The sequence below is a fragment of the Cynocephalus volans genome, chromosome 12, assembly GCF_027409185.1.
Source record: "Cynocephalus volans isolate mCynVol1 chromosome 12, mCynVol1.pri, whole genome shotgun sequence".
Classification (NCBI taxonomy): Eukaryota; Metazoa; Chordata; class Mammalia; order Dermoptera; family Cynocephalidae; genus Cynocephalus; species Cynocephalus volans.
Genome location: NC_084471.1, coordinates 15,200,166 through 15,219,262, shown reverse-complemented (window position 1 = coordinate 15,219,262; position 19,097 = coordinate 15,200,166).

Sequence of the window (19,097 nt, the reverse complement as noted above, 5' to 3'; positions counted from 1 at the left end):
TTAGTCTGGTGAGAAAGATGTAAACAAATACCTTCCAGGATGTAGTCAGAAAAACAGTGCTGTGGTTTGAATGTGCACCCCCCACCACCCTGCCAAGTTCATGTTTGAACTTAACTTCCAATATGGTGGTGAAAGGTGTGGCCTTTAAGAGGTGGTTGGATCATGAGGACTGTGCCGTAGTGAATGAATTGATCCATTCATGGAGCAATGGGTTGATGGTTTAATGGGTTGTCATGGGCATGGTTCTGATGGCTTTTTAAGGAGAGCAAGTGAGAAGGTCAGCTCTCTAGCTCAGGCCATTCTCTACAAGTAATACCCTGGTCACCATGGAAATATGCGGACTCCCCACCCAGAAGAAGGCTCTTACCAGATGTGCCCCCTGGCCATTGGACTTCCCAGCTTTCCAAGAGGAAATCCATTTTGCTTCTTTATAAATTACCAAGTTTCAGGTATTCTTATAAGCAACAGAAAATGGACTAATACAAACAGAAACAACATTAGGTATTTCAACCAAGACAACTTGATAAAAGGAATTGGTTAAAAAGATGTTGGAGAATTGAAAAAAACTACAAGAACATGTGGTATTTCTCTTTCCTTGTCTGGCTTATTTCACTTAAGACAATTTTCTCCAGACTCGTTCATGTTGCTGCAAATGTCAGAATTTCATTCTTTTTTATGGCTGAATAGTATTCCATTGTGTATATATACCACATGTTCCTTATCCAGTCATCTGTCAATGGACACTTAGGTTGGTGCCATATTTTGGCTACTGTAAGTAGAGCTGTGGTGAACACGGGCATGTTCTCATTTATAATTGGAAGGAAGGAAGGAAGGAAGGAAGGAAGGGAGGGAGGGAGGGAGGGAGGGAGGGAGGGAAGGAAGGAAGGAAGGAAGGGAGGGAGGGAGGGAGGGAGGGAGGGAGGGAGGGAGGGAGGGAGGGAGGGAAGGAAGGAAGGAAGGAAGGAAGGAAGGAAGGAAGGAAGGAAGGAAGGAAGGAAGGAGGGAAGGAAGGAGGGAAGGAAGGTAGGAAGGAAGGTAGGAAGGAAGGAAGGAAGGAAGGAAGGAAGGAGGGAAGGAAGGTGGGAGAGAGGGAGGGAGGGAAGGAAGGACCAAAACAATACGTTGAACTTTCAGAAGGGGAAAACCAACCTAAGGATACTAGAGATGGGGAGGTTGTGGGGGGTGGGTTGGGGAGGGAAAGGCTGGGTAAAGGGCGTAAAGAAAAATCACGATTTGTAATAGTAATATGCTTATAATAAATAATAAAAGTAAAACAAAAGAAAAAACTACAAGATACTCTGAAATATTATACAAAGATAGTGACTGCAGGAAGCAGCCAGCACCACTAGGGGTGGGGGAAAAAAAGAGAGAAGTTGGAGTTATCAGAACCTAAAAACTTGGAAGAGGGGCCCTGAGGAGCTGGGACTCAGACCTCTGAGGAGAGAGTGCTGCCCAGTTTGTGATGGCACCTCAGAGCTGAAGACCGCATAGAGATAGGGTGCAGATGTACCCCTCCCTCCAAGGAAAAGGCACTGGCCAGCTGCCACAGGCAGTTGTGAAGGGTGTGATGAGGCAGATCAAGGGGGCGTAAAGCAGCTGGAGAGTGCACACAATGCCTGAGCCAGGTGAAGGGCAATTGCAGGGGCAAAATTGACAGGAACCTCAGGCTCACAGAGAGAATCACACCTCTCCCTCCTCCTGCCCTGCTGTCTCCCTGGAATGCCTCCGACTGGCAGAATCTCATAACACTGGTAAGGGAGAAATGTGGTTTGCAGAGCCTCAGCTTCAGCATCAGAAACAGAGCAAGGAAGGATGGGTTTGGATCTGAGACACAGGGACTTTATCCCTGGCTTACAGCCCAGGTGACGTGTGGGAGCATATCCACAGGGCACAGTGGCCAAAGGGAGGGCTCGTCTCCTGCAGCTGAGACATCACACAGCCTGGTGGTCAGGTCTAGCAAAGGCAAGCTCCCTAAATGTGGCTTTCCCAATGTGGGGCACTCAGCCTCACTGAGACTCGAGAGAAATTTATATGATACGTGGCCACAGGATTAAATAACGTTGAGCAACATGCTGAGACAGCTAGTCCTTTCTCGATTTCCATATTCTGATTAAGGCAAGCAGAAAGTCCCAGTTCAGTGTCAGCATGTCTTTAGCAGCATTCTAAACCTTGCTGTCATACATTTTAACAAAGAGAGAGAAGGCCTCAGGCTCAGAACCTTTAGCAGGCAACACTTTTGAGTTTAATAACATTATTTTATCTGTGTAGTATTTTTTCTTTATGCATACCTTCTGGTTTGTGGAAGGGGGTTCTGGTTTTTTACTTACTAGAGATCCCTGGTTAAGTAAATTTATCTCAGGAAAGTGTAAGTAGATTTAAGCCCATACAGTAATTAAACAATAACAGAGTACATGGATAAGGCAAAAAAAGAAAAAAAAAATTAGAAAGCAGTATAGACATGATCCATACTTAGGAGAAACTGCCCCAAGGCAATCCGTAGGCAGCCATTGGTTGCACATTAAGCACTGACACAACTAAAGAGTGGAGGACAGTGGTGACTACAGGGTATTACAACCAGGAAGCTTGGAAAGCATTCTGAGCAGTGGGCTTCTTGCCCCAGCCAGGGGAGGATGCCTGGAAGAGCCCAGATGAGCCCATCTTGCCACCTGGCTACTCTCTTCCCCAAAAGCAAGTGTTTCTGGCCAGATGGGCACAGCTCCTTGGGAAATAGGACATAGAGATTTGGATTTCACACTCAAATCTCACAAGTTCTCCAAGTGGTAGCCAGACTTGTTGGTTTTCTTAGAGCCAAACCTCTAGTAAAATGATAATCACTTTCCTGTAAGCATTACTGCACTAGGATATCCCACGAAGGCCAAGACTTTGTCAGCCTTGGTCACTGTTACATCTCCAGTGTCCAGGACAGTCCCTGGCAGATGTCAGGAGAGAGAAAATGTGTGTGAATATATGAATGAATAAATGAAGGAGTTCAAGGGTTTTCAAACTTTTTAAATATTGGAGTTCTTCCCTAAAAAGAAATCCTAAACCAATATGGAGCTGTTCTGGGCTCCGTGGAGTGAGAGACCCCAGACTTTGTCTGGTTTCTTTTTACCTGCTTCATTGGCAGAACTGTAGTGATTCAAAAAAACATTTTGAAACTCAGATCACAATTGTTCTTACAACATCTCTACAAGGTGTTTAAAGAGCATTTGGTTCACCCCTATTTTAGAGATCAGGAAATTGAAATTCCAGGACATTTAATGACTAGCCCAAAGACATACAACTGTAAGGAGCAGGGATAGGACCAAGCCTAGGATTTCATCACAAAAGCTTTGCTTCCTCTGTAACTAAAAGAGGCCATGGCATCCCTTAAGACTCTGGATCATTCTGCCTCCCTCCAGTTAACACTGCAGTTAGTCCACATCAATTCACAGAGAACACTCAGTCAAACTGGTTGTTTAGGGTTAACCAGAAAAACGTCTATTTGGCTGAGTAGTTTTTTCTGCTTGTTTTTTCAGCTGACAGTTGTTGACACTGTACGAACTCCGTTTTACACACTAGAGCAATTAATCTGATGGTGTCTCAAGAAGGTGGATATCCTTGAGTTTAAATAATGTCGGTAGAACTTCCTTCTCATGATGAAGCTCATATCTGAGTTTGTCTTCTTTCTCTTGATCACAGGGGTGTCTTACTATGAATTCCTGTGAATAATCTCAGTGTCGTCAGAAGCATCTAGCTTATCCCGTTAGGGAATTTTAAAAATTAGAAGTGACTTAAAGACTTAAAATCTTTGAGTTTAAATGACATTTAGTCCAACCTCCTATCTTATCATCTTTAAAATGGCCATGACAGGGGATTGTTGAGTCTATGTCTGAATTTTTCCAGTGATGACAGGAGACAGCAAGGTTGGGGGGCTTAGCATCCTATGGAGCGGTCTCTGACATTGCTGGGAAACCTCAGTGTTAGAATGCTCTTCCTAACCTGGAGTGGGACTATGCACGCCTGGAACTTCTGCTCAGTGCATCATAGATTTAGGATATTAGAGAAAAGGGATCTAACATTTTTGAGTACTTAATATTTATGACTCATTATGGTTATTCTTTTAAGTTTAATTTCTCACTTACTCCTCTGGGAGGTAGTTATTATTATCACCATTTTACAGGTGGAGAAATTAAGGCTAAGACAATCTGAATGACTTGTCACTCTAATAAAAGATCTAATTGGGATTTGAATAATGCCTCTCCAGCTTCCAAGTCTGTGCTCTTTCAATTAACTCACTACAATTGCCAAGGCCCTCAGAAACACTGTAATCCAATAGTTTCAACATTTCCTCCTCATGTATCCACACTGCTGTAAGAACTCTCTCATTACACATTGCTGTGCTTCTGAGGAATGGGGGATCAGAAGGGAGCTCAGTTATACCACTCTCCTCTTTTCTCCCTCCTCTAGGAAAGCAGCGATCAGAATCCTCTGGAGGCTTGCAGTGTTTGAAGAAAGCATACCCACCCTGAAAATATCGACATCTTCCAAATTCTCCCTGCATTCCATATATATATATATATATATATATATATTCATTAAGAATCTCTGATAGTCTAAACTCTGCCTTTTGCCAATGAGAAATCAGCTACCTAGATGGGTAAATTTTAAAAGAAATGTTTGTAGATGGATGTTCACTGAAGGTGAATCTACACCAGGGGGAAATCTGAGCATATCTGAAGGGCAGCTAGATTAATTCAAAGTCAACTTCAAACTGGAGGCTTTTCAGGTCAGATAGATATACACTTTGGGACTTCAAAAGCAACTTTTACAGTAATCCAAAGTCTATAACCAAGGTGAGCTATCACGGTTAGTGCAACTTCAGCACTATTTATCTACATTAAAGGGTTCGGGATAGATTTTCCCACAACTTGAATTTAGGGTCAGGAAGAAGATATTTTTCACAATTTTCAAATCAGTTCAAGCAAATTCATGTTTGGATAAATCATGACTCATCTATTCACTGGGCTTTAAAGACAAATTTAAAGTTCAGTCTTATTTCACTTTTTCATCCCTGTAACCTATTTGACAAAAATTCTCTATGTGGTCTTTCTTGTTGGGTTTATATTCTGACTCAGAGCATAGGGAGGAATTACTGTTGGATGATTACTAATGAAAGGAAAAGAATATGACGTACCTCTTCTGTGTGACAGGGATATTTGTGAATATTATTGTGTTAAGTGCTCACAATAAGCTTTTTGAGGTGCATATTATTGTTTGTATACTATAGTTGAAGGAACTGAAGTTCATTGAATTTGTAACTTACCAAAAATTAAGTAGACACTGAAAGGCCAGAGCTGGAATTTGAATCTAGGTAGTTTGAACCTCTTTGATTAACACTAGAGAAAAATCCCCCAGAATCTAGAGAAATCCCATGGGTCTGGAATAGAACTTTTAAGGCTGTAATCTAATTGCTAAGATATAACAAAAACTAACAATACATAGCTTTTCCCATGGGTCAGGCCCTGTTCTGTAGACACACACACACACACACAAACACACACTGCCTTAACTCATCTAATCCAAAAACATTTTAAAGTAAGCAATTATATTATCCCCCATTTTACAGATGAGCAAAGTGAGGCAGAAAAGGGTATAACCCACGTTTTAGGTCCTACAGCTAATCAGTGGAGAAGCCAGGATTAATATTCAAGTAGCCTGGCTGTACGCTCTTCATTGCTAATGTATATTGTAGTTAGGTTAGAAAAAAGATTTGGTCAATGGAAACTGGTTGTCCATATGGGGTCTAGACTATTTCCTTCATTTGTAGGAGATGGGGATACTCTACCATCAGATGGCCAGTCACCTGGTTAATGAACTAGCAAAAAGAGTTGGTTGATCTTTATTATGTATTTTTTATTTCAACTTGTCAATATACAATGTAGTTGATTTTCGTGTCCCTTTACCAATTCCTCCTTTCCCCCCTCCTCCTCCTCCTCCCTCCCCACCCATCAACATCATATCTGTTCACTTGCCTTAATACGTTCAAGGAACTATTGTGACTGTTGTGTCTCCCCCCCCCATTTATTTGTTTATGCAAATGTCATCAAAATACACTTGTTCTGATATCTGGTTCACTACCCTCTGCCTGTTGGCCAAGTCCAAGCTCCTCGTATTCACGGCCTCCCCTGATACGGCATCTTCCTTTCCACTTCCCACTCCGCCTGCCATCACTTGCATCCTACCCTGCATTCCCACGAATCTTGTCTGCATCTACTTGAATGGGCAGGCTGGATGTGTGAGGGCCGTTCCCTCTTTCTCGCCATCTCCATCTGACAAACCCCTTCAAGGCCCAGCTCAGCTGGTGGCTAACACTCAAATTCCCCTGATTCCTTCCAGCGGGATTACCCTCTCTTCAGTGTCACTGAGGTCCGTGGTCTTGGATTTCTGCACTCACTTCTTGCTTTGCACGCATTTGTTTGTGTGCTTGTCTCTGCTAACAGACTGTTAGCCCCTACAGGGAAGAGACATTACTGTTTGTGTTTGTACTCACCCTATCTGGCACATAATGAAACTAAGAATTGAATAGATGATTGAATGAATAAATGTAACACATTGAATATTATCACCAATTAACAGAAAACTTGTGAAAAAATAAATTGCCATCTACATTACAGATCCGTCTCTTGTAAATTTGAGCAGTGTTAATCCATCCCTGTGAGTTATATCACCTCTAGGTATCGAGACAAAATTGAGGAATCGAATCTGCAAAACTGGGACTAAACTCTAAATTCAGAGCAGTCAGCCAGACTCCTTTGTGACATTTCTTCTCTACACACAAAAAGGGGATCTTCCCAGAGGGGTGACAGTATACTGTCATGTTTAATAGTCATTAATTATAGCTCTCAGATGCTTTTATAGAAGAGTGTTGTTGCTAGTAATAGATTTAGAATCAATAAGCATTTATTGAGCACCTGAGCTATGGCTCAGTCCTTCTCATATACGTCCTTCGATTGGTATTAATCTAATATGATTTGATTTCATTTGACCTGGTTTTCATAACAGTCATGTGAGATATGGCCAATTATTTTTATTTCTGAGATGGTAAATCTGAGGCTCAGAATAGTTGAGGGACTTATTCCAGGTGAAATAGGAAGTGAGTGAAATAGCCAGGGTTTGAGTCTCGCTGTTTTGACTCGATGCCCTGTGGTCTTTTTCCCATCATAGAACAAAGTGTTTGAGGCCAAAGTGTGCATTTTGCTGATTCATCTTGGTTAAGACAAGGTGGTCTCACTCCTGCATTAGAGTGTATTGTTTGCTGAAATCAGGAAGGGTCGAAGCCTTTGGGCAGGGCCCACCAAATAAGGCTAAACCTGTCTGGTATAGAAGACACCCATGTGCTCCGGCCCAACCACTCCTGGTCTACTCTCCCCCATCTCTCTTTCCTGTTCTTCCCAGATGGTCCCCAGAATGAGCTGTCGACATTAACAGTCTCTATTTCCTCAACTGCCACTCAATCCCCAGCAATTTTGAAATCTGGGTTTTATCCCCAGTACTGTCAGAAGACATTATTTTTCTCTCTCATTTTGTTTCAAAGAGGGAGAAGACCACGTTTTCTTCCCTTCCTGGGATAGAGCTTTACTGTGAAGGAAACTTCACTCTTCCACCTCCTTTCTGTGGAGGAATAGACTCATCTAATTGATGGGATTGGAGAAAGGTGGAAGCCTGCTTTCTCAACCCTTCCCTCCCCTTCTTTCAGGCATATCTGCTCATCCATGCTTTAAGTTCACCTCAGCACATGCTACTCTGCAAAGCAAAAGAACTACATTTGGGAGAGGGCAGTGAGGTCAATTCAGAGGAGAGGGAAAAATAACAAGCCCATTTTACTACACATCTGAGCCGTATTTTGCTTTTCATTCGATTTTTGTGCCTCAGTTTCTCAGTTGCTTCTGCCCACAGACTGCAAAGGTAGGAATGCTATTAATTGCTTCCTCCAAACTCATCACATTCAATGGCCATCACTCTTCTCAAGGTCGTCTATGTCTTCCCAACTGCAAGTCCAAATGACTCTTTTCTGTCCTTACCTCACTGGAAATTTCCATGACATTTGAGAGTAATGACTTTTATCCTGAAATCCCTCTTCTTTGTCTTTCCTTTCCCGGCCATTCTTTCTTTGGCATCTTTTATCTCTACCTCCTCCTCCTTCCCTTAAATCTTAGATTCTTGGCATGCACAGCTAACTTCTTATTTCAGTCTGTAAGTTATCCTGGAGCAATTGCACATGCATGTGTGGTTTTAACTGCCACCTCTAGACTGGTGACAATCACCTTTACATCTTCCCTGACACAGAGCCTTGTGGATACAGCTACTTACTAGACTTCTCCATTTTGATGTTCCATGAACACCACGGTTTCAAACATGTGCTAAACCAAACCTACCATCTTTCCGATTGAATCTGCTTCTCCCATTATAACTAATTCATTTAATGGAAGCACCAATCCCTGGAGCCAGAAGCCTGGGAATTATTCTTGATTCGGTCCTCTCTGTTAGCTATGCATTCAATCATTTGCCTATCTGGCCAATTTAAACTTGCAAATATATTTTATTTAATTCTCTTCTCTCATCTGTACTAGCAGTCTGCCTTTATTCCAAGGCAGATCTGCCTCATTATCTTTCACCTGAATTATTGCTCTAGCTTTTTATTTCCTATACCCCAGGTTCACTTCTAATAGATCATCAATGCAGGCACCATAAGATATTTCTAAAATAAAAAATAAGACCATGATACTCCATTTAGGACCCTTCAGTGGCTCCCTAACAACTACAGGATAACTTTCATGCTCTTCAGCTCATGCCACAGCCCTCAAGATATGGCCCCCTCAACAACCTCATTTCTACCTCACACATGACCCTCTAGTAAAACAAATCTTTTCACAATCTCTACACATATTATCCTGCTTCTCTTATTTCTTCACCTTCTCACATTCTTTTGCCTGGATAATACCAACTTTGTGTGGCGACCACCTCCTTCAGAAAGCACTCTTAGAATGCCTCCTTGGGCTGGCTTTGATCCCACACTTCTGTTCCCCACCTCACCTGGGCTTCCCCCTGCCATAGCATTTATCATGCTGCACTGCACATACCTACTTGGCTCCTTGTGACAAGGACAATGTGTTCCTCATCTTCACATCCCCAGACCCTAGCACAGGGCCTGGCACAGAATAGGGACTCAACAGTGTCAGGCAACACTATGGGATGTTTAGAGAAAGAGAACAACGTATTGTATTGCAACTGAATCAATGAATTAGTTGGGGGACGGCCAAACCCAGGGCTGCTCTTTCTCTAGCCTTGAGGTATGGCCCACTAGGTATGACTAATCCAAGACCCTGGTGTAAAGTACACTCATGTACTTTGGACAAATCATTCTAATCCCCTCTCTCCAATCTCTCTTATCCTGCCCTTCCCACTTCCTCTAAAGTCATGTCTGGGTAGACTGGGACTATCCAAGTTTATTAAACCTTTGGAAATGAGATGGCTAACAATCAGGTCTTGCTTTCTGGAAAGGCTTTGTTTTGTTGGAGTTCTTCTGTTCTTGAATTCTTCCCAAGGGGAACGAAGTGGAGGCTGTAGGTCCAGAGTGATGTAGGGTGATGGAGAGAAGGTGGCAGGCACAGCTGGTCGAGATGAGCAGACTGAGCCTAGACTTCTCTCCACTAAGAGTATCCACCAAAAGCTCCTGGCATCAATGACAGCCCCAGGTTGCCCTGCTTCTGTGACCGACCATTCCAGAGAGATCCGTTTTGCTGACCCTTCCACCGCAGGCCTTGAAGCTTTCCTGCAGGCTTCCATGGGAAATCTCAGCTCCCGGCTGTTGGTACTTTGCCCACTTCTGCTTGCCCTGTAACCTGGCTTCATAACTCTTTCTGTTTCCTCTTATGTTTGCATACAGCTCTCTGGGTTTCAAAGTACTCCCATTTATTGCATTTCTTTTAATCCTCCCAATAGTCCTGTGAGTTAGGAGATCATATCTGAGAAGATATATCTGATAACAGAGAGGGTAACAGGTCTCAGTATTCCAGAGACTATCTCTTTCTAGAACTCACCGTGGCAGGGAAATTCAGGAAAGGATCCCACACTCACCTCTCTGTTGTTTGTAGACACAAGCGAATAAACATCAACATTTACTACCCCTAAGTTGAATGGTAAACTTCTCTGTATTTTTATGAGAATTTTCACTTTACAAAACGATTTCCAAGGAATTGTCTCTTCTGGTCCTAATAACACAGAAAAGGAACCAGGACAGACATCAGTTCCTTTTGTCCCCACGGCACCCTCTGCACCTTCTTTTCCTGTATCCCTCTTTTCGTAACAATATTCCACTCTTCTTGTCAAAGTGATTTGTTTAGGAATGTAGACATATGGTCCAAGGTGGGTTGACTAGAATGTTCCATGGGGCTTTCTGCTGGAACTTTTGGAGAGACTTATTTCCAGTGGGAATAAACTGTGAGTCTGGGATTGCTGTGAGATGGGGTTTCTGCCTCATTTTCCTCACATGGAAAGACCCTATCTGAGAAGTAGAGAGTGAAATAGAATCTCCACTATTTTGATCAAACCCCAGGACCTGGTCTTACCTAACTTTTGCATTTTTTTTGAGACTTTTAAATGATGTAAGTCAATGAGTCAATAAATTCCTTTTTCCATACACTTGATTAAGTTGATTTCCCTCACTTGTACCCAAAGTACTTTAATTTCTATTTTACGGATAAGTCACTGAGGTTAGGTAAATCTATAAATGATGCTGAAAAACAATTTTTCTTTCATATTGAGAATATATATATATATATATATATATATATATATATATATATTCACAGAGACCCACCCAGGCCACTGAGCTACACACTTTGCCTTATGTGTGATGTGTAACCTTCCTGGATTCAGACAGGTGACCTTGAAACTAAGTAAGTCTCATTCAGCTCTTCCAGCCAGCTTGGCCCAGATCCAGCATTGATCCATTCCTCTAGTTTGTCCTTTACCATGTCTGTGCCTTTTCTGATTGGTTCAAGATTGGACGGCTCCTCTGTCAAGGGCTCTGCACAGACGTTAGCAGTAAAGTTGATGTTGTTTATATCTGGTCCTTCCTGGACATTCAAGAACCCATTGATCAGAGTCTCCCTACAGATCCAGCAGTCCATTCATATTTCCCCTGCATCTCCATGTATCCCAGGGATGCTGTAGAACCAGGGGGTGAGTGGTTTTACAGCTGTAGAGGCAATTTGTTTCAGGTCAGGCTGTGGCCTGACACATAAATTTAAAGCTACATTGGAAGCACCCACTTCTGACTCAAGTTCAGGGCTATTTCTACATAGATTTCTAGAGACAATTTTTTTTGGAAAATGAGTGCTTAAGTTAAAATATTTTTTTTTTTAAATCCAGGGCTTTTTTTCAAAGTCTGTAGTTTACCTGACTTTTCTGAGACATTATTTTCCCTCTACCTTCATCCCAAGCAGAAGCTACCACTTAAAAATAAGCCCCTGACATCCTGACACTTTTTGCAGCTTTAGTGTTGAACCACTTTCCAAAACTCACCCTTTATCTTTGGCCCTATCTATGACTTTCCTACATACTAGAGACACCCATCGCTCTGTCACTCACCAGCTGCTTTATCGGCTCACCGCTCATTCCATTCCATTTGCATCTTTCTTGCCTGAAGTAATCTGACTACATCAGAAACTGCAACAAAAAATGATAAGCGAGAGCCCTCAGCTGTGGCTTTGCGGTTTACCTTTGCGCTGTTGGTCGTGTCTAATTCCAGTCGTGGAGTTGGTGGATGTTCTGGTCATTGCTACTGACATGGTATTGAGGAAAATTTGGAAATTTCTTCATCACTAGCAAGTTGGGCTGTGCCTCTGGCCTTGCTCTTCTCCCTGCTGGGTCCCCACATGCCCTGCCAATTCCAGCCCAAGCACCTTGTGTTTGCCCAGGTTCCCCAGAGTAGTGATTCTCATTCTGTTCACCTCCGTCTGCACCTCATCCTTCCTGCGAGGGAAGAATTCCTGAATGCTGACCTTAGGAATAACCATGGCGATGAGGACGATATTTTCTCCCATGTACATTGCTCAATGCAACCTGCAAAATGCTTTGACCTTCATTATCACATTTCATCCTCAAAACCATCCACTAAGATAGGACTTCCTGTTCTCTTTTTACATAGGAGGAAACAAACTCATAAAGCTCAAGTACAAGGTTCATTGATTAATTCGCCTTCTATGTGCAGGATACCATGCTAGGCAGTGGAAGTACAAATATAAAGTAAATATCAGTTCACCATCACTATACAAACAGTGCCACAGGAGTTCTGGAGGAATCAGCACGGTGCTGGGCTGGAGCTGGGTGGACCAGAAGCGGTAGAGCATGAGCTGTGTCTTAAAGAACGATTAGTGAAGGACAAGGAAGGGGGGTTGGCAAATTGGAGGTGACAAGAAGCTTGGGAGAAAACAGCTAAATTATCTCAGGGTTTGAGATAGTTAAGGAGGAAGGCTGAGCCAGCAGTGGGTGCCCTCTTATTTGGAGGAAGCTTTCAAAAGGTTTCAAGATAAGATAAACAGAGGTTCTCTCAAGGTCCATCCATGTTGTTGCAAATGGCAGTATTTCATTCGTTTTTATAGCTGAGTAGTATTCCATTGTGTAGATGTACCACATTTTCCGTATCCACTCATCTGATGATGGACATTTGGGGTAAGTGAAACAAGTCAGGCACAGAAAGAGAAATACCACATGTTCTCACTTATTGGTGGGAGCTAAAAATTAATATATAAATTCACACACACACACACACACACACAAAAAAAAAAAAAAAAAAAAAAAACGGGGTGGGTGAAGAAGATATAACAACCACAATTACTTGAAGTTGATATGACAAGAAAACAGAAAGGACATTGTTGGGGGGGAGGGGGGGAGGAAGGAGGGAGGGAGGTTTTGGTGATGGGGAACAATAATCAGCCACAATGTATATCGACAAAAGAAAATTAAAAAAAAAAAAACAAAAAACGATAAACAGAGGTTCTGGATGGGGGCACAGCTGAAGGGGAGCTGCAGAGCTCTCGAGCTGTCATTTCTGCCCCGGGAGCTCAGAGTCCACAGCCCAGACTCCTTTCTCCTCACTTTTCACTTTCAGTTAATAAATCCAGATCATTCTGTTTCTTAAATGCCTCTCCTGTCTGTCTCTGCCCTCCCCCACCACTTTTCCAATCCAGGTTCTTCTTACCTCGCCTAATGCAGTCATGTTCTGCTCCTCTTTCTACCTCGTCTAACTTTTTCTCCACCCAGTCACCAGCAGGATTTCTAAAATGTGGTTAAAAGTGCAGACTTTGGAATGTGACAGGCCTGGGTTTAAATTTTACTTCTTCTATCAATTATAAGGTGTGTGACTTTAAGCAAGTTAGTTAGCCTCCCTGATTCTAAATTACCTCACCTTTAAGTAGGGTAACCATATCGCGTGCCATTTGTGTGAATGGGCATTAGACACATGCATCTTGCCTCCTCTTCCCCACCACGGCTGCCTCCACCCAGCCCCTCCGAGCTTCCCCACAGGATGTTAGTGTGGAGAAGAGCTCCGATTAACTGCTCAAAGGGTTCTGACTGGGCCAGGTTCATGAGTAGATATAGTTACTGTTTCTTTTGTGTGTGTGTGTGTGTGGACAATGCTAACCTTAATGCTTTATTATGTTTTATTTTTCTGTTTTTATTATACATACATGTGGGGTACAATGTTGGTTTTCATTAATTGTGTAGAATGTGTGGTGGTTAGATCAGTATAATTAGCTTATTCATCATTATAATACACAGTCATTCTTTGTGTCTGTTGACCAATTCTTCATTAGCCTCCCTCCCTCCCCCCCCACCCTCCCCTTTTCTACCTCTAGTTTTCTAAAAGTTTAATGTATGACGGTGATTGTTGTTTCTTTCTTTCTCTCTGTCTCTCTTTATTGTTCATTTCTTTATGTATGGATTCAGCTCCTAGTTCTAAGTGAGAACATGCGGTATTTCTCTTTCTGTACCTGGGTTGTTTCACTTAGAATAATTTTCTCCAGGCTCATCCATCTTACTGCACATGGTAGCATCTCATCCTCTTGTATGGCTGAGTAGTATTCCATTGTGTATATATACCACAATTTCCTTATCCAGTCATCCATCGATGGACATTTAGGTTGGTTCCATCACCTACCTATTGTGTTGAATTCTACCAAACCTTTAAAGAGGAATTAATACCAGTTCTTTCCAAACTATTCCAAAAACTTGAAACAGAAACCATTCTCCCAAACTCATTCTATGAAGCCAGCATCACCCTGATACCAAAACCAGACAAAGATACAACAAAAAAAACTAGGCCGATATCCTTGATGAATTTAGATGCTAAAATCCTCAACAAAATACTAGCAAACAGAATACAGCAAAATATCAGAAAGATTTTATGTCATGATCTGGTTACTGTTTCTTAAAAGCCCAGCCCCAGCATGGCTGCCATGTTGTGCTTTCTGCCTCCTATCTAGGTGGGGTCAGGACCCTCTACGCTGAAGGCATGAGAAGGGTTTCTAGCATCTGTGTTGTGGGAGGTGGGCATGAGTTTAAGGATAGGTGGAGGTACTATTCAGCCTTAAACCTAGCCTATGCTCCAACTGCATGCAGCCTTTTAATATGTCAGGGAGTCACATGACACCCAACCTGGCATTCTGATTTCCACTTTACTATTATGTCTTTCATATTTTATGTCTTACTATTACAATTTCCATTTTACTATTTACTATTACGTCTCTTTGAAGCCTTATAAAGTCCTACAGCTTTTCTCAATGTGGCTTCAAACCTATTCTTCCATTCTCTCCTTCCATCTGTCAACCCTGTATTCCCTGTGTTCTAGCCATATTGAAGAACCTGATAGTTTCTTGGCCCCTGGTGATGGTCCAGGCCTCCATGTCTTTGCACATGTCCTGGCCACGGGTGAACCTTCTCTCAGTTCTCTCTCTGTCTCTTTTTGGATGGGGAGGGGTGTCTGGCAATCTTGCACAGAATCTCAAAGACGCAATTCAAATTTTGCCTTCCCTGAGAGGGCTTTCTTGATCACTATGAGCAGAACGAGCTGCTCTCCTCTGGGTTTGCACTCTCACTTGTACATATTGTACATGTGTAAGATTATTTTACCTAATGAGGTTTTTTCATATTTGATTTTACATCTATCTACCCTGTCACATGGTGAATTCTCCTGGACAGGCAGTATTGGTCACAAGGGACATTTTATCTATCAGGTAAGTTAAAATTATCAACATGGCTTACTGTAAATAGAATAAGATACATCAATAAATAAATGTAGAAAAAGGTATACAGGCAGATGGAGCATTGCAAAATAAGAAAGAGGAACTGCTATAGGTTTACATTCTTGTGATCACAGAAGTGAGATCAGCTGTGCACGTAAACAGAATTTTACTGAATGAAGTAGAAGGTATAGATATAATAAAGCTGTATCCTGCTAACGGAGTCCCACCCCATAATAATGGTGTTGAAATAAGGAACCCATCCACATGTTAATGAAAAAAATATAACTGCAGACCAGCAACCAATGTTCTGATGAGCTCCATTTTGGAAGAAGTTCTAGGAAGGTGTTCAGCTCAGGGGAGAAGAATTTAAGCCGAGTCACGCAGGGCCCACATTTTCAGGATCATCTTGTGTGAACCACTGACATGAGTTGTGATTAGTATAAATAATGAAATAACTGTTTTGGGAATCCTCGTGCCACAAATGCATCACCCAGTGGCAGTACCACCACGTGGGAAGGACGTTGGGCCGGCAGAGCTTCTTCTCCGCGTGGTCCATGCAGGCTGTTAGGACTGGAGCCATAGCGGTGGCTTGTAATTTTCTTTTTCTCTCCAGCCTTTTGCTTTTAGGCAGAACTATCTGGGCCACTCAGAGGAGATAGAGAGGACTGTGTAGGTAAGTCAAAAATTTCAATCTTCACCTCTCTCTAACTTCTCAAATTCTGGCTCGGAATAGGTACTTAGTAAAAGCAAAAAATTATAACTGAACGAATGATAGGTACTGTCAGGAAGGCTGAAACCCCAAATGTTTTGAGGCATACCTAAAAAAGTATCTGCAATTTACAGAATTCTGCTAATTGTCAAGGACAGTATGAAATGCTTTACATCTGTTGACTTATTTATCCTCATTTAACACTCAAAGCAGTAATCTTTGTAGGATGGGTATTATGATTTCTATTTTGTGGGTGAGAACACCGAGGGTCCCAGAGGCTATGTTACTTGTTCAAGGCTCAGAAAACAGCAATGGCAGTTAGCATTCAAATTAAGTCTGTGTGCTCCCAAGCTTCTGCTATATCAGTAGCCACAAGGATTATACTATCACAATAATAAAATCTGGGGAGAGAAAGTGTAAACTTGGGGAAGAGGTTTAAATTGATGACAAAGAGAAACCTATATACAGCTCCCATTCTGTTTTGCTTCTGCCTTGTCTATCACACAGAGAATTAACTGAAAACCACCCACGAAGACGATCAAGCCAATCCCCAAGCTGCTTGATCTCTGAATAGATATTTGAGATTTTCTCTCATACGTGCACGAACATGTGCAAAATCATTAACGTAGAGAAAACTGGTCAAAGTGTTTTTAGGCTGCAGTATTCCTAATGGTTAAGAAAGCAGGTATTGGGAATTAAAAGATCTAAATTCAAACAGTGCCTCTGCTGTTTCCAGCCCTGTGGACTTAGGTGGATTATTTCACTTCTCTGAGCCCCAGTGTTCTTATTGGGTAAGTGGGTATAATAGTATCTACCTCACAGCATGGGCATACAGATTCAAGCCTGAAATAGAAATATATAAATATAAATGTACTATTGACCCTAGTAAATGTTTAATACAAGCTATTATTAAAAACTTTTTGTATTCAAGATGCATGTTGATGTGCTTAGGAAATGTTAATGAAAAATCAAGATTAAAAATTGCATCCATATAATGATTAAAACTATGCAAGCATTGAGAATGAAAATAACTGCATAGAAAAAGACTGGAGGGAAACGTATCAAAATTATATAAGAGATTGCCTTTAGAGTGGTGTGTCTCATTTCACTCTTCAGTATTTTCTAAATCTTCGGTGACCATTAGGATATATTTTGCCATTAGAAAATTTTAATTTTGTATAAATTTTCAAGTTGTACACTTACGTTACTTTAATCCTTAAAGGAAACGAGTAGAAAAGTTTGCAGAAGTTTTGCCAGCATAATGCCAGTCTAATTGAGGGTCAGTGAATACTTCACTGAGTCTTACAGGCTCCTGAAGGTACCGCTAAGTGAGGTGGGGGAGATGACTAGAGCTGGGACCCCAGGAGGCAGGCAAATGCAAATTCATCTTCCTGCTCAATCTCCAGTGATTGAACTAATAATTCCCTGGGCTCTGATGGAGGCTGGCTGGGTGCCACATCCTTTTTCTTACACGGTTGAATCTAGGAAACCAAGCTCCCAGAGCAGGCACAGTCTTGCTTTATCAGCATCAGCAACGATGGCTAGAGCAGCCATTAATTAGGCAGAGATTAGCTTAAGTACAGTGGTTAGTTAATTGCATTTTGACACAGAACTCCCAGTGTGGCAGCATGCAGCCTGTGAGCCAAGCCAGAACAGTGGGAAGCTTTCTAGGTGCATTACAAATGCACGAGTAGAAATGAATCTACTGTAAGGACTGGGGAGACAAGGGTGGTCATTCTGGTTTTAGAGACCTTGTTTAGCTTGGCTTGAATCCAATTGTGGTGCTTTCAAAGAGCTTGGGTTGGTTGTACAAGAAGGCTTGCTGGATGTGGTGATTCCAGACAGGAATTCTGAGGATTGAGTGGAAGAGAGAACCAGATAGAGGGTTTAGAAGACTTTTGAGATCATAGGGATTATTCAGAGATTCAGATGCAGCATAGGCATTTGGGAAACAACAGATAGGTCAGAAATATCAGGAATAGAGTACAGTAGGGGAGGGGTGAGAGTGGTGAGGAAGGCATGTGAAAGTAAAGAGATAAGACATGCAAGGATGAATGATTAAGAAGAGCAAGAGACTGATGCAGTCAGCATCCCAGGGACAATCAGAGGAGAGAAAAGTTTCCGCCGCAAGAAGGGTAGGGAAAGGCAGAGGAGGCTTCATGGAGGACACAGGAGTCCATCTAGGAATTGAACATATCATTCACCCATTCATTCATTTATTCATTCATTCATTATTTTATTCATTTGTTTACGAAAGGAAATTAAGCATCCACCTGTGCCTAGAACAGTCCTGTTACAGTCAAGGTGGATGAGTGGGAGACAAATTAAAGCATAGAATGACACATTGTGATCAGAGCCACAATAAATATTTGTGCAAGATGATATGAAACAGGGAGGAAAGAGGGAGTTGGGGAGTTAGCAAAGGTTTCATGGGGAATAAGGGATTTAAATCTGGTTTGAAAGGATGGGTTGGAGTTTAACAAAGACCAAAGGAAAGATGTCTCAGGCGGGGAGAAGAGAGGAGCAAGGTAGCTTATGTTTGGGGGATGAGGAATAATCATAAGTACATGGAGGGTGGATGGAGGGACAAGAATAAAGAAAGAGAGGTGGGGTTGAGATGGGAAGAGTTCAGATTCCTGAGTTAGGAGTTGGCAAAAATTTCCACAGACCAGTGTTCTCCATGATCTTTTGATCGTGTACATTATCAGTTAATAATTTTGAATATATACTGCTGATATTCATTTGTTCATTTATTCAACAAAACATTACTGAGCATCTGCCGTATAAAAACTGCTTCCCATATCTATAGACCAGGTTAGATTTTCCAAGATATTATGTATAGAAAGTCCTTTATCTTTTTGCCACATTTTCATATTTCACATATTCAAAATATGCTTGTACATACATATATAAAATACATAAATAGGTATATAAATTACATATAATAGAAAAATCCTCAAGGACCTCTTCCGAATATAAATACAATTGCCTGTGTGATTCTTTCCTTTTAATATAGCTTAGAAATCGCCCTCCAACTTTAATTTCTGCCTAATCAATAACCCCTACCTGTTTTTAACCTGTTTCTCCAAAGTGTTTTG